Source organism: Cherax quadricarinatus, chromosome 52, assembly GCF_038502225.1.
Source record: "Cherax quadricarinatus isolate ZL_2023a chromosome 52, ASM3850222v1, whole genome shotgun sequence".
NCBI lineage: Eukaryota > Metazoa > Arthropoda > Malacostraca > Decapoda > Parastacidae > Cherax > Cherax quadricarinatus.
The window spans coordinates 28838724-28852435 of NC_091343.1; the positions used below are offsets into that span (position 1 = coordinate 28838724).

At 36.8% G+C, this 13712-nt stretch overlaps 1 protein-coding gene across 1 annotated transcript in view; it reads left to right on the forward strand.

Annotated features, from left to right (window-relative positions):
• The window catches only part of LOC138854204 (ionotropic receptor 21a-like), a 497881-nt gene that overhangs the window by 62337 nt on the left and 421832 nt on the right, over positions 1-13712 (forward strand). The gene's annotated exons all lie outside the window — the stretch shown is intronic.

The following is a 13712-nucleotide window of genomic DNA, read 5'->3' on the forward strand; positions in this document are numbered from 1 at the left end:
TTAGAAAAACGTAAAGTTCCCAAATTTTGAGACAATATACAGTATGACCATGGATGTTATCAAGCATTATGAGAGGAGCAGAAAGTCTCTCTGAACCTCCTGCTAAGATCTACAAATCAATTGATATTCTATAAATGTCAGAGATCTGGAAGACGGTGAATATAGTTCTTATATATGGATGGAAACAGACAGGACGTGTTGAACTACAGATAAGCATTTCTTACATGTATATCATTTACGGTAAAGAAGAAAAATGAGAAGAGAGAAGTAAACTTGAGGAGATATTTCCATAACTAAAATAGGATTAAAGATGACAGATCTTGTTTTGTAAAATGTGTCTTCAGGAATAACGGGAAATGTTCTCTGACTGAACAATGATTTAGTAGATGGAAACAAATAATGAGTGTCAATGGAGAGATGTCAGAATGAGGAGTAACAAGCACCATCCTGTTGGAAGCCATTTTTCTCATGTGTACCTGACGCCTTTGGAGTTCTAGATGCATTAAGTTGTTGAACATGTCGACGTAGCGCGCTGCGTTACTGTAACTGCGGTCTCCCCCTCTTCAAAAACGTAAGGACCAACGATTCCTATCGTGGAGACACCGCACAACACTGTCACTTCTGGGCTGTGAAGAGGTCTTCGGTGTAGTTCTGGTGGGTTTCCCGTCGCCAATTACCGTCAGTTCTGTTAGTTAACATAACCATCCTGATGGAAATGTGCTTAGTCCGTATGTACATTTCAAACATTCATTAAAATGCCTTTTATTTGACGAAATTAAGATCTGTTTACCTTTAAAATGCACAAAGTTTTTCAGTTGTGAGAAAAACGTGCATTTTCTCTGCTCCACCCTGTACTAGACAGCATTGAGTCAGAGGCATCCCTTTTTACAGATATCAAACTAATTAGAAGAATAAAAACTGGTAATTGCAATGTAAGCTTACCAGTACATCTGGACAAGTAACAGTATTGCTCAGAAAGTTTACTATGATTGGGAAAGGGGCAAGAAGACTGGTCACTGAGAATAGACTCGATGGACGAAGGCTGCAGACCTAACACAGAGATACTCATTATGCATTTAGCTCATTTAGCAACATTAGAAGTATCCTTCAGGAATTTCAACAGCCATTCAATGCCCTTTTCACAATATACTTGAATCTGGTCTCGAAGGATACATCACCAGCAAACCTGTTAAAACTTCCAGAGAAAATGGAAGTTGACCTCTTCCAAAAAGCATAATTCAGTACTGAAGCTTTGATAAAGAAGATACATCTTACTCTGAATTTCCCAGGCGCTAAAGCTAGTGTAAATAATTCATGTTCCAAATAACTGTTTGCGATTCATGCCTAAATTACCTTCTTTACTTAAAAATGTGCTTACTACTTTTTTTAAATATAAGGATGTTATTAATTTTAAGCAATATTTATATATATATATATATATATATATATATATATATATATATATATATATATATATATATATATATATATATATATATATATATATATATATATTTATATATATTATATATATATATATATATATATATATATATATATATATATATATATTTATATATATTATATATATATATATATATATATATATATATTTATATATATTATATTTATTTTTATTATCACACCGGCCGATTCCCACCAAGGCAGGGTGGCCCGAAAAAGAAAAACTTTCACCATCATTCACTCCATCACTGTCTTGCCAGAAGGGTGCTTTACACTACAGTTTTTAAACTGCAACATTAACACCCCTCCTTCAGAGTGCAGGCACTGTACTTCCCATCTCCAGGACTCAAGTCCGGCCTGCCGGTTTCCCTGAATCCCTTCATAAATGTTACTTTGCTCACACTCCAACAGCACGTCAAGTATTAAAAACCATTTGTCTCCATTCACTCCTATCAAACACGCTCACGCATGCTTGCTGGAAGTCCAAGCCCCTCGCACACAAAACCTCCTTTACCCCCTCCCTCCAACCCTTCCTAGGCCGACCCCTACCCCGCCTTCCTTCCACTACAGACTGATACACTCTTGAAGTCATTCTGTTTCGCTCCATTCTCTCTACATGTCCGAACCACCTCAACAACCCTTCCTCAGCCCTCTGGACAACAGTTTTGGTAATCCCGCACCTCCTCCTAACTTCCAAACTACGAATTCTCTGCATTATATTCACACCACACATTGCCCTCAGACATGACATCTCCACTGCCTCCAGCCTTCTCCTCGCTGCAACATTCATCACCCACGCTTCACACCCATATAAGAGCGTTGGTAAAACTATACTCTCATACATTCCCCTCTTTGCCTCCAAGGACAAAGTTCTTTGTCTCCACAGACTCCTAAGTGCACCACTCACTCTTTTTCCCTCATCAATTCTATGATTCACCTCATCTTTCATAGACCCATCCGCTGACACGTCCACTCCCAAATATCTGAATACGTTCACCTCCTCCATACTCTCTCCCTCCAATCTGATATTCAATCTTTCATCACCTAATCTTTTTGTTATCCTCATAACCTTACTCTTTCCTGTATTCACCTTTAATTTTCTTCTTTTGCACACCCTACCAAATTCATCCACCAATCTCTGCAACTTCTCTTCAGAATCTCCCAAGAGCACAGTGTCATCAGCAAAGAGCAGCTGTGACAACTCCCACTTTGTGTGTGATTCTTTATCTTTTAACTCCACGCCTCTTGCCAAGACCCTCGCATTTACTTCTCTTACAACCCCATCTATAAATATATTAAACAACCACGGTGACATCACACATCCTTGTCTAAGGCCTACTTTTACTGGGAAAAAATTTCCCTCTTTCCTACATACTCTAACTTGAGCCTCACTATCCTCGTAAAAACTCTTCACTGCTTTCAGTAACCTACCTCCTACACCATACACTTGCAACATCTGCCACATTGCCCCCCTATCCACCCTGTCATACGCCTTTTCCAAATCCATAAATGCCACAAAGACCTCTTTAGCCTTATCTAAATACTGTTCACTTATATGTTTCACTGTAAACACCTGGTCCACACACCCCCTACCTTTCCTAAAGCCTCCTTGTTCATCTGCTATCCTATTCTCCGTCTTACTCTTAATTCTTTCAATTATAACTCTACCATACACTTTACCAGGTACACTCAACAGACTTATCCCCCTATAATTTTTGCACTCTCTTTTATCCCCTTTGCCTTTATACAAAGGAACTATGCATGCTCTCTGCCAATCCCTAGGTACCTTACCCTCTTCCATACATTTATTAAATAATTGCACCAACCACTCCAAAACTATATCCCCACCTGCTTTTAACATTTCTATCTTTATCCCATCAATCCCGGCTGCCTTACCCCCTTTCATTTTACCTACTATATATATATTTATATATATTTATATATATATTTATATATATACATATATATATATATATATATATATATATATATATATATATATATATATATATATATATATATTATATATATATATATATATATATATATATATATATATATATATATATATATATATATATATATATATATATATATATATATATATATATATATATATATATATATATATATATATATATATATATATATATATATATATATATATATACACGGCAAACAGGTGATCTCACATTACACAAAACAACCACTGTGAAAAGAATACTGAACTTCCAAGCGCTTTCCTTATTTCTCACATCACGTAAAATGTGAGAAATCACAAAAGAAGTTCACTATTCTTTTCACAGTGGTTGTTCTTTGTAGCAGCAATGTATCTTTTAAATCTTGTGTACGATATTATGTAATAAAATATACATATTGGTAAAAAGGAAAAAAAATAATAGATAGGGTGGTAGGGCAATTAAATATTCAAATGGCTTCAGGAAGAAATCTAAATACTTTCCCTCGTATTTTTATCCACTTCTCCGTGATTATTTGCCATATATGCAAACAATCGCAGACAGGTGAGTTTAACTATGGAAGACAAGCCACGGGGAAGGGATGAGGGATGGAAATCTTTAGCTCAATTACTTTCACACTTCTCAGTGCATCAGGAGCTATGCAGTGTTGCAGAGTAGCAACTGAAGGAGGGCAAGTTTTCTCAGAGTAGCGCAGAACGGGTCTGTCACCTGCCACAGCTTCTCTCAGGATGTGGGCCAATGGTCAGTTCCAACCCCTCACCACCACCATCTCCCTCCTCCCCATATGGGGTAGGAGGGTTTTTGAGATGTCAAGTATTATGATATTAGAAGATACAATAGCCAGCCTCAGGCTTTTCCTAGCCTCTTAGAACAGGTCATGTGACTTGAGAAAATACGCTTTTCGTTGGATTCTATATATATATGGATTGCTATTATTCTGTGTAACCTTTCTAATTAAATTATTCGTAACATAAGTACAGGTGTGAACACTTTCTGTACCAGGACACACCTAATTATTCCACTTATATGATCATGGCTTATACTCCACAGATCTCCAAGGAACTCCCTTGTCTTATCATGATGTAGCTGAGTACTCCCCTGATCCAGTTGACCTATATATTCCTTCTTCAGGTTAGGACAGAAACCTTTCGGTCATTAGATTACATGCCCTGACTGATCCTCCAGGACTAGGGTCGTCAAGTACTCTAGTAACTCTCTGGCATATCTTCCGGGTTCTTGGTTTGATCGACTCTCGTAAATTTCTGGCATATCTTCAGGGGTGCTTGGTTGCTGCTAAACCCTATAAGAGTTTTTCTGGTTTAGTCATACAACTCAACTAATACCACTGATGAAAAAAGCAAAAAGATTTTACAAAAATTAGAGAGGGACATGATTTACAAAACACTAGTAAACATTTATCTCCAACAATAAGAATAACATATCAATAAACAATAAAATTTAACACAGTTAAATTATCACAGAAACAATCGTACTCGACATCTCTGATGAACAACAACAGAATCTGGTAAAGTACTAAAAGGAAAACAGCTTTAGAAATAGGTTAAAAGAGGCTAGTACAAAAACAGAACTAGTCTGGGAGTAACTAGTCACATGGTAGTGCATAAACAGATAGTTTTTCACCTTAAATTATCACTAATCTTATAGTTGACTCTAATCACACAATATCCAATTATTACTTATACTATATTAATACAAGGTACAAGGCACACATATTTAATACCCCTCCCATAGGGTGGTATTAACTGTGCTGGCTGGAGGCCGTTTTCCTTCTAGCTGTTACACAAGAACCTGCCATCATATTAATACCTGGGCTTCTCTAACTTACACACACCTTAACACAAGTTAAGAACTCACTTGTTAGGAGCAGATATTAGATACTGATAGTGGAAAAAGGCTTCTCAAGCAGATAAAGGTGTGATGTGGGGCTTATATATACTAAGTCTTGATCCGTAGTGTTCCCTCCAAGCTGTTTGAACAGATCTCTTACCCTATTTCAATAAACCTTATTATTACAATGAATAATAACACTTAGAAAAATAATCTATCACAAAAGGGATTGAATTTATATATTACATTACCAAGAACACTCGCCACATGCCTCCCAAGGTAGTAAGCTCCTTCAACTCTCGGAAACTACCTGTCTAACAGACATTTCCCTAATTTATAAATATAAATTCCCGTCCCCTGAATATTTACCCTACATGGGGTTAGGGTACTGTTAGGGCTATAAACTAGGAATAGTAAGAGGTATTTTTTTTTTTATGGGACAGCAGTAATAAATGGTACAAAAAGAGTGGGAAGTGGGAATTATCAGAAGAGCGATATTATGAGATTTGAGGATACCAGTTACAGGTAGAACGAGAGTTAGTGAATGAGCAGAGAGAAGGGCAAAAGAAAAAACACATTTCTTAATATATCTTATACAAATAGTTTTAGTGCTAGAAACAAGATGGACCAGTTGAAGTTAGTTGCAAATGCGAGTATTTGGCATAAATGAGACGTGGTTTAATATAAAGAATCGGGACATGCCAGCTGATAGTTGCATTCAGGATTTTAAATTGTTTCACAATAATACAAAAATAGGTAGGTAGGTAGGTGTGGTGGTACTATATTACAGAGAACACTTAAAATACTGAAAGACCGTAGAGTTTGGGTAGAATTTTCGGAGGTGCATAAAAAAAATGATTTTAGGCGTGATTTCCTGTCCCCCAAACTTCGATAAGAAAAAGGAGGAATTTTGGAAGAAACTGTAAAAACCACAAAGCACGATAACGTAGTAATTCAAGGAGACTTTAACTTCAGTCAAATTGTTTGGAATTCCTTGACTGGAAATCAAGAGACAATCGATTTCAGAGACTTAATTCAATGTTGATTAAAAATCAGTTTGTGATAGAACCAACGCAGAGAGATAACCTACTTGCTTTGATTGTGGCTAATGAGGATACCCGCATTAATAATCTATTAGATTACACAGGAACTTGGCACGAGTGACCAAAAATCGATTGTCTTTAGTACTGAATGTATGATAATAGGGATAATTCAGTAAGGTGTCCCAGATTATAATGATAACGAAGAAGACTATCAATAAGTTTTCTGAACACTAAATACGCTGGCCAAAGAACATACATTCCTTATAGAGGAATAAGTTCGAATAGAAATGATCTGAAAAATGAGTGAAAAATAGGTTTAACATCTCTTAGGGCAGAAGAAAGGAATCTATAGGTGTATCAAAAGAGTTCATTTTATTTATCAATATATTCACATTACGAAGGAGGTTAAAAAGGGACTAAAAGAGCTAAGACAGGACATAAACCAGTCTATGGTACTTATGCCGATAACTTGAAATTTCGCACATAGTGTAATGTGGTCAGGGCTGGATTACCGCATAGGCAAACTAGGCATTTGCCTCGGGCCCCGCGTATTTGGGGGCCCCGCGGTCCAAGGGGTTCAGGGGCTCATCCAAAACTGCGCACATGGTGCAAGTGCAAAGGGGTCCCTACCTAAAAAGTTCAAGTGTTTGGAGAGTAAAATTGATTTTTAAAAATTAATCAAAGCAAAAATAAATAATGAAATAAAATAAAATAAAAATAAATAAAGCTAACCATAGATGGCAACACTCAACACGCCTTTGTTTACATCAGAACAGCTGTGTTTTCCCGCTAATGGGTGAGTATGAGAGATTCCTATCCAATTTTCTGTAGTAATTACACGTTATCTAGACTTGTACTCTGAAAAATTAACTGAAGTGTTGTTGATAGACATTGATGTGTATGGATAAATGTTTGTTTTCGCCTCTAAATGTTAAGGGAGGTACCTGATAGGGTTACTTGACCAGTAAAGACGCATGGACCAGTAAAGACGCATTTTTGGTAAAAATACTATAAAGAAAAACCTAAAAACGCAAACTGACTTCCGTTTGTAGGTTTTAAAAGCACTTTGTCCTGTCTTTAAGTCTTTATCATTTCAATAACAGATCTCAATTGATTGATGTTCTACATCACTTCCGTCGCAAATGCTTAGTTTTTAAGTTGCGACGGAAGTGATGTAGAACATCAATTAAAGTTGCAACAACACTTTCAGCAGATGTTCAGGACACATTTGTTGAAGAAATAGTTCATTTTTCTGGGTATATGAATCAGATTAAAGCTCCACCTGAAAAATGTGCGCCCTCAGCTGCTTTGAAACATTTAAGAAATGCAGGTGTCTCAGAAACCTTCCCTAATGTTGACATAGTGTATCGCCTTTACCTAACACTTCCAGCTACTAACTGTGAAGGAGAACGTTCATTTTCTGTTTTGAAAAGAGTGAAAAACCAGCTCCGTTCAACAATAAGCCAAAACAAATTGTGTAACCTAACCTTGTTGACCATTGAGTCTGATCTAACAAGAAATATTGATTTTCAGAATATAATTGATAATTTTGCCAATATGAAATCCAGAAAAAAGTTTATTTAAGAAGTGCCTGTGAATATAAACAATTCTTTACTTTCTTGAGTTTATATGATTTGATAGTCTTATGCATGATGCAATGATAACAATAATGGTCAGTGATTTATAAAGGGAATAATAGTGCTGTAGTGGTTATGCTGAATATAATAGGTACATGATGTCACTACTTTAATAGCCTAATCTAGTAATACTATGCTGTCTTGAGTTTATTCTCTTTAAAATGCATGATTTAACAAGATAGTTATAATGGCTGTTGGTAAATGGTTTTGGTTGTCTTGATGTACTTTCCCTATTAAATTTAATCTAAATAGCCAGAATGTATTTAATTAGACCTTAAACAGGCTCACACCGACCCCCCCCCCCCCTCCCCCAAGCTGGAAGGGGTCGCTTCGCTTACCTGTAACTCAAAGGGGCCCCGTCAATCTGAATAGCCTAGGGCCCGGAGACTTCTTAATCTGGCCCTGAATGTGGTTGATAGCATCGACATTTCAGTTTTCGTGTCATCCATCAGATTAATTAGGTGTCGGTCGAATAAGATCTCCTGAAGCATGATAGGTAATTATGAAGACTTTGGTTGTCATTAAGGAACTTAACTACTTGAGAGTACACCGCTCTCTCTAGAATTCTGGATATAATACTGAGTATACTAACAGGCCTATAGTTGCTGACATCAGGCCTACTATTTTTCTTGAAGATGAGATCAACTCTGGCCTCCTTGAACCCCTCTGGTACGGTATTAGTGGTGATGGACAAGTTTATTATGTGAGCAATGGGGATTGGCAATTCAGAGGCCCCATTTTTTAGGAACTTAGACGGGATGTTATCAGGGCCAGTGTTCTTAATTGGGTTTAACCTGCTTAGTTCTTTTTCAATAAAGTCATGAGATACACTTATTAGTTGACAACTGTTTGGGTCTATCCCTTTATGATACAGTATGTTGTAAACTTATCAGAGTCTGTGTTAAGGGTATTTGATGCAGCTGATACTTTATTTACTAGTGCTGAGGCGACATATATATAGTAGATGTATAGTTGTGTCGTGGCATACCTCGTTATCGATATTTAGTACTATGTTAGATCTGTCTACGGGTTTATGGCTATACCCCAATTGTTTAGTAAGTAAGTTTATTCAGTTATACACAGATACATTTATACAGATTATCATACATAGCAGCATATGTGTAGAGAACCTGGGATAACCCAAAAAAGTCAGACAAAGTGACTTATTTCCATTGGGGTCCTTTTAATACCTTATTATCATACTCTGAAGGAGATAATATCGTATTATTATACTATAAAGGAGATATACTAGGAATAAGGTCAAATGAGTTATCTACATTTACCAGTGTGTTAGCTAAAAAAATAAAAAAATAATTCTCCTCCCTTTCTGTCGCTACATTCATTAGGCACCTTTTGGTTCTCTTCTTGAACTGGTTGATGTACAATAAAACGTGGACATCAAAATGGTATACAATACCTACAGGTTGTTAGGTAAGACACATATGCAACAGTTAGACAACTTTATTCCGAAACGTTTCGCCTACACAGTAGGCTTCTTCAGTCGAATACAGAAAGTAGGCAGGAACAGTAGAGATGTGAAGACGATGTAATCAGTCCATCACCCTTGAAGTCGTAGAATTTGAGGTTATCAGTCCCTCAGCCTGGAGCAGTTCAGTTCCATAGTCAGGAACTATCTGAAGATCAAGCGACAGTGCAGACTTAAATACTGTCGGAAGGAGAGGTGCAGAGTAGTAGTAGTAGTGAGAATGTAGCCACTGAGAGGTCATGTCCTTCACAGATCCAGTTCCCTAGATCAAGAGCCCCTCACCAGCATCAAGGAACCTTCCTTGAAGGGTAGCCGAAAGATGTGGGTCGCATCCTAGCGATAAAATTATCTTAATTTGACCGAAATGCTCTGTATATCCAGTATGTCACTGATGTGAGCTAGGTCTGAATGAGTTGTATAACGTACTTGTAGAAACAGAGATTATTATTATTATTATTATTATTATTATTATTATTATTATTATTATTATTATTATTATTATTATTATTATTATTATTACTTGGGAAGCTAGTGTTTGACAGTTTAGATTCTCTCCTCTCCAAAGAAAATGGGTCTGGCATTTCGTTCAGAGAAACAGCAGACAGCTGATACACCCCGAGTAACTAATATAAATTTAATACCCAACCATATCAGTATAAAATAGGCTATAACAAGACGCACAAAAAATTTTCCGTATCTTAAATTATTAGTAAGAGTAATAGTATATAGTTCAGACAAAACGATGAAGAAGACACATGTGTAACATCTGGGTAAGTTCATTCTGAAGGCGTGTCGCAGACCAGTAGGATTGAAGGTGTTGAAACTTGAGACAGAAGAAGACGAGGTAATCAGTCCCTCAGCCTAGATGGTGCTCGCCACCGTAGTCTTCATGATCCTGAAGAACAGGCAGACTAGGTGAGATTCGTGTTTCCAGTCTCTGGTCTTAGCCATATGATGACCCGCCACTGGAGCTCTTGATTATCTGACTGAAGACTTCTTGGCCTACCAGTCTTCCTTCGTTAAATTAAGAGTAACAACTGCTTGTTTTTATAAATGAATAGACAGAAAGACTGTCGCTTATATAGGAACCTGTGAGGATCAGCAGTATAAGGCGGACTCGCTATTGGAAGTAGTTCATGCCTAAGAGTTGGGCCAGAAAGTGAAGAAAGTATCCTGTTTAACGAATAACATCTGTGTTCATTTAGAAAGACACGTAAGCAAACACTATGACATATTTAAATATGTCATAGTGTTTGCTTACGTGTCTTTCTAAACCAACTTGTCGGTATTTATTACCAAGGTTTACACCATCTTGTCTGACACTGCAACACACTATGGACATAGCATACTTTAAATATGTCATAGTGTTTGCTTACGTGTCTTTCTAAACCAACTTGTCGGTATTTATTACCAAGGTTTATACCAACATCTGTGTTCAATTGATAATGTCACTGGTTGGCTAAACGTCTTCAGAATAAAGATACCCAAGTGTTGAACATTTGTCTTATTCGTCACTTTAGATTGGTTTTGATGTATAAGTGGATGGAGATAGTTATGTAGCTCACTGGACGGCTGACGGTTTTATATTTTGTTCACTGACTCGGCTCAGACATTTTATTACATAGTTCTGTCTCACGATTCACTATGCAACTTTCACGTTTATTATAGTGACAACTTAGAATTTTATCATACTTTCAGTTTTTTGTTGTATTTCTTGTTAGTGACGATGTGATTGTGATTGTTTATGTTTGCAGTGATGGTCGACGCCTGGGACGTGTGATTGTTTTATCAGGCAAATAGACTTCAATATATTTAACAGCAAATCACACGATTCTCTCTATATACAAACCATACCAGGGGCGAGGTTAGAACCCGCGATTTCCTCGTGTCCATCTCACGCTATGCAAAAACTCAATGCACATAAAAGGCCCTAAAATCTGGAATTAATTACCTGTGAATATAAAAGAAACATTAACTGTTTACAAATTCAAGTCTCTTCTCAAAAATCACTTACTCACCCACAACTAAATAAATACTGAATAATTGTATCTCATAAATTGTATTTCATATATGAATCTCATTATTGTATCTCATAAATGTCAACCTGTGAGCCAATCAAACTTTGTTACTATTTAACTTCATTACCTAACATAATACTCTATTCTACTGATTACACAGCAACACAGAAAATGACCATATGACCTGTCTTTGTAATACTCATTTGTACTAAATTGTTACAATAATTTTTGTACCACTGAATATAGCATTGCTTAGTTAATCTTAAGTTATTTTTAAGCCTGCCCATAATGCTCTACATACAAGGGGTTTTGGCATGCTGCACTTTAAAAACTGTATTCCTTGTACTTCTCTGTATCATGTTCAAATTAATAAATAAATAAATAAATAAAAAATAAATAAATCAGTCATAAAACGCCAGACCAACGCGCTAGCCACTGGGCCAGTGTCATTGCGATTTCGTGAGTCACTTAATATATACACTTTCGTTTCTTGTAGTGAGACGCAAACATTATAACATATCGTAAATTCCTTATTTTATTGAATGTTGATTAAAAAGTGTTTGGGTGCTCATGGCTCAGTTGACAGCGTCCTCAGCTCACTGAGGGAGTGGAGGAAACTGGGCATCGATCACTGAACGGGTGAAACATTCTGCATGTTTCTTGGCAGCTGCTACCTTTGTTTACATAATTGTAGTAAGTATCTAAGTGTTAGTCGACTGTTCTGAGTTACATCCTAAGGGAGGAAATTAAAGGACCCGACGGATATAAGGCAAACAGTTCCTGGCGACGAAAAAACCTGGATCGTTAACCCTCCTGGTAAAATAACCCAAAAAATAGCCGTTATCTTTATGTGAACAGTGAGGGTAGACGCTGTAAGTTATCTTATTACATTAGATATCTTTCATACACTGAATTAGTTGACACTAGCCAAAGGACTAAGCAATTTTTTTCTTTGATAATAACAACAAGGGGAGGTTGGCTTGTATGTCACAGTGTCTCTCATTTGCTCGAAACAACTAAACACCTCAAATGATGTAGTTGTAGTCTTGGCAGTAAAGACTGAAAGCAAAACCTTGTCATTGTGGTTGTATACAAGCCTCCTGATGCAGCTTCCCAGTAATTCCAGGAACAACTTTAGAAAATTGGCAACTGTTTGGAAAATTTCCCAACTACTGCCAAAAATATCTTGCTGATGGATGATTTCAACTTAAGGAATGAAGCAATTAATGTTTTAGCAGAGATAACCCCAGGAGGCAGCTCAGATGAAAATTCACACACACATTAGATATTAAATCTATGCAATAAATTCAGTTTAAGCTAGCAAACAGTGGAACCATCAAGACTGGAAAATACACTCGACCTCATCTTCACTAATATTATGATCTGATACGAAATATAACAGTATCAAAGACAATACACACATATCATAACAAACCAGAAATACAGACATGTATGCACAGGGCTCCTGACCAGCATAAGGTGATCAAATTCATCTTCAGTACAAAAAGCAAAGTGGGATTAAATCAACCATGTTCTAAATGAAATAAGATGGGAAGATATCCTAAACAACATGGATCCGAAAATTTGCCTAGATAAAATTAACTTTGTTGCACTTGAGGTATGCTCAAGGCACCTTCCGTTTAGAAAAGAAGTAAACTAGAAAGAGAGAAATACTCCGTTTACAGGCAAAGGTGAAGAATCACAGAGCGGCTGAGAGGGGCTAATGTATCTGAAATACGAAAGGAGGTACTGGTCAGAGAAATAGCGATATTGAACTTATGCTTAAGGTATCATACAGGAAACAAGAAACACATGAAGAACTTAAAGCCATAAATGAAATTGAGAGAAACCCAAAACACTTCTTCTCTTATGCCAAATCTAGGGCAAAAACAACATCCAAAATTGGGCCCTTGCTTAGGCGAGATGGGACAATGAAATTAGTGAGATATTAAAGTCCCAGTTTGACTCTGCGTTGAGTGAGCCATTAATCAGGCTAAAAGTCGACAGTGAAACCACCACAAGACTTTGAAAAAAAACAATAAATGACATTCCTATGCACTCTGCCCCAGGCCCAGTCTCTTGGAACTTCATGTTCATCAAGAAATGCAAGAAGCCCCTGTCATTTACCTCCAGCATTCTATGGAGAGGAAGCATGGAAACAGGGGTCATCCCACAGTCACTAAAAACAACAGACATGAACCTACTCCCCAAAGATGGCAGTAAAGCAATTCCAAAGA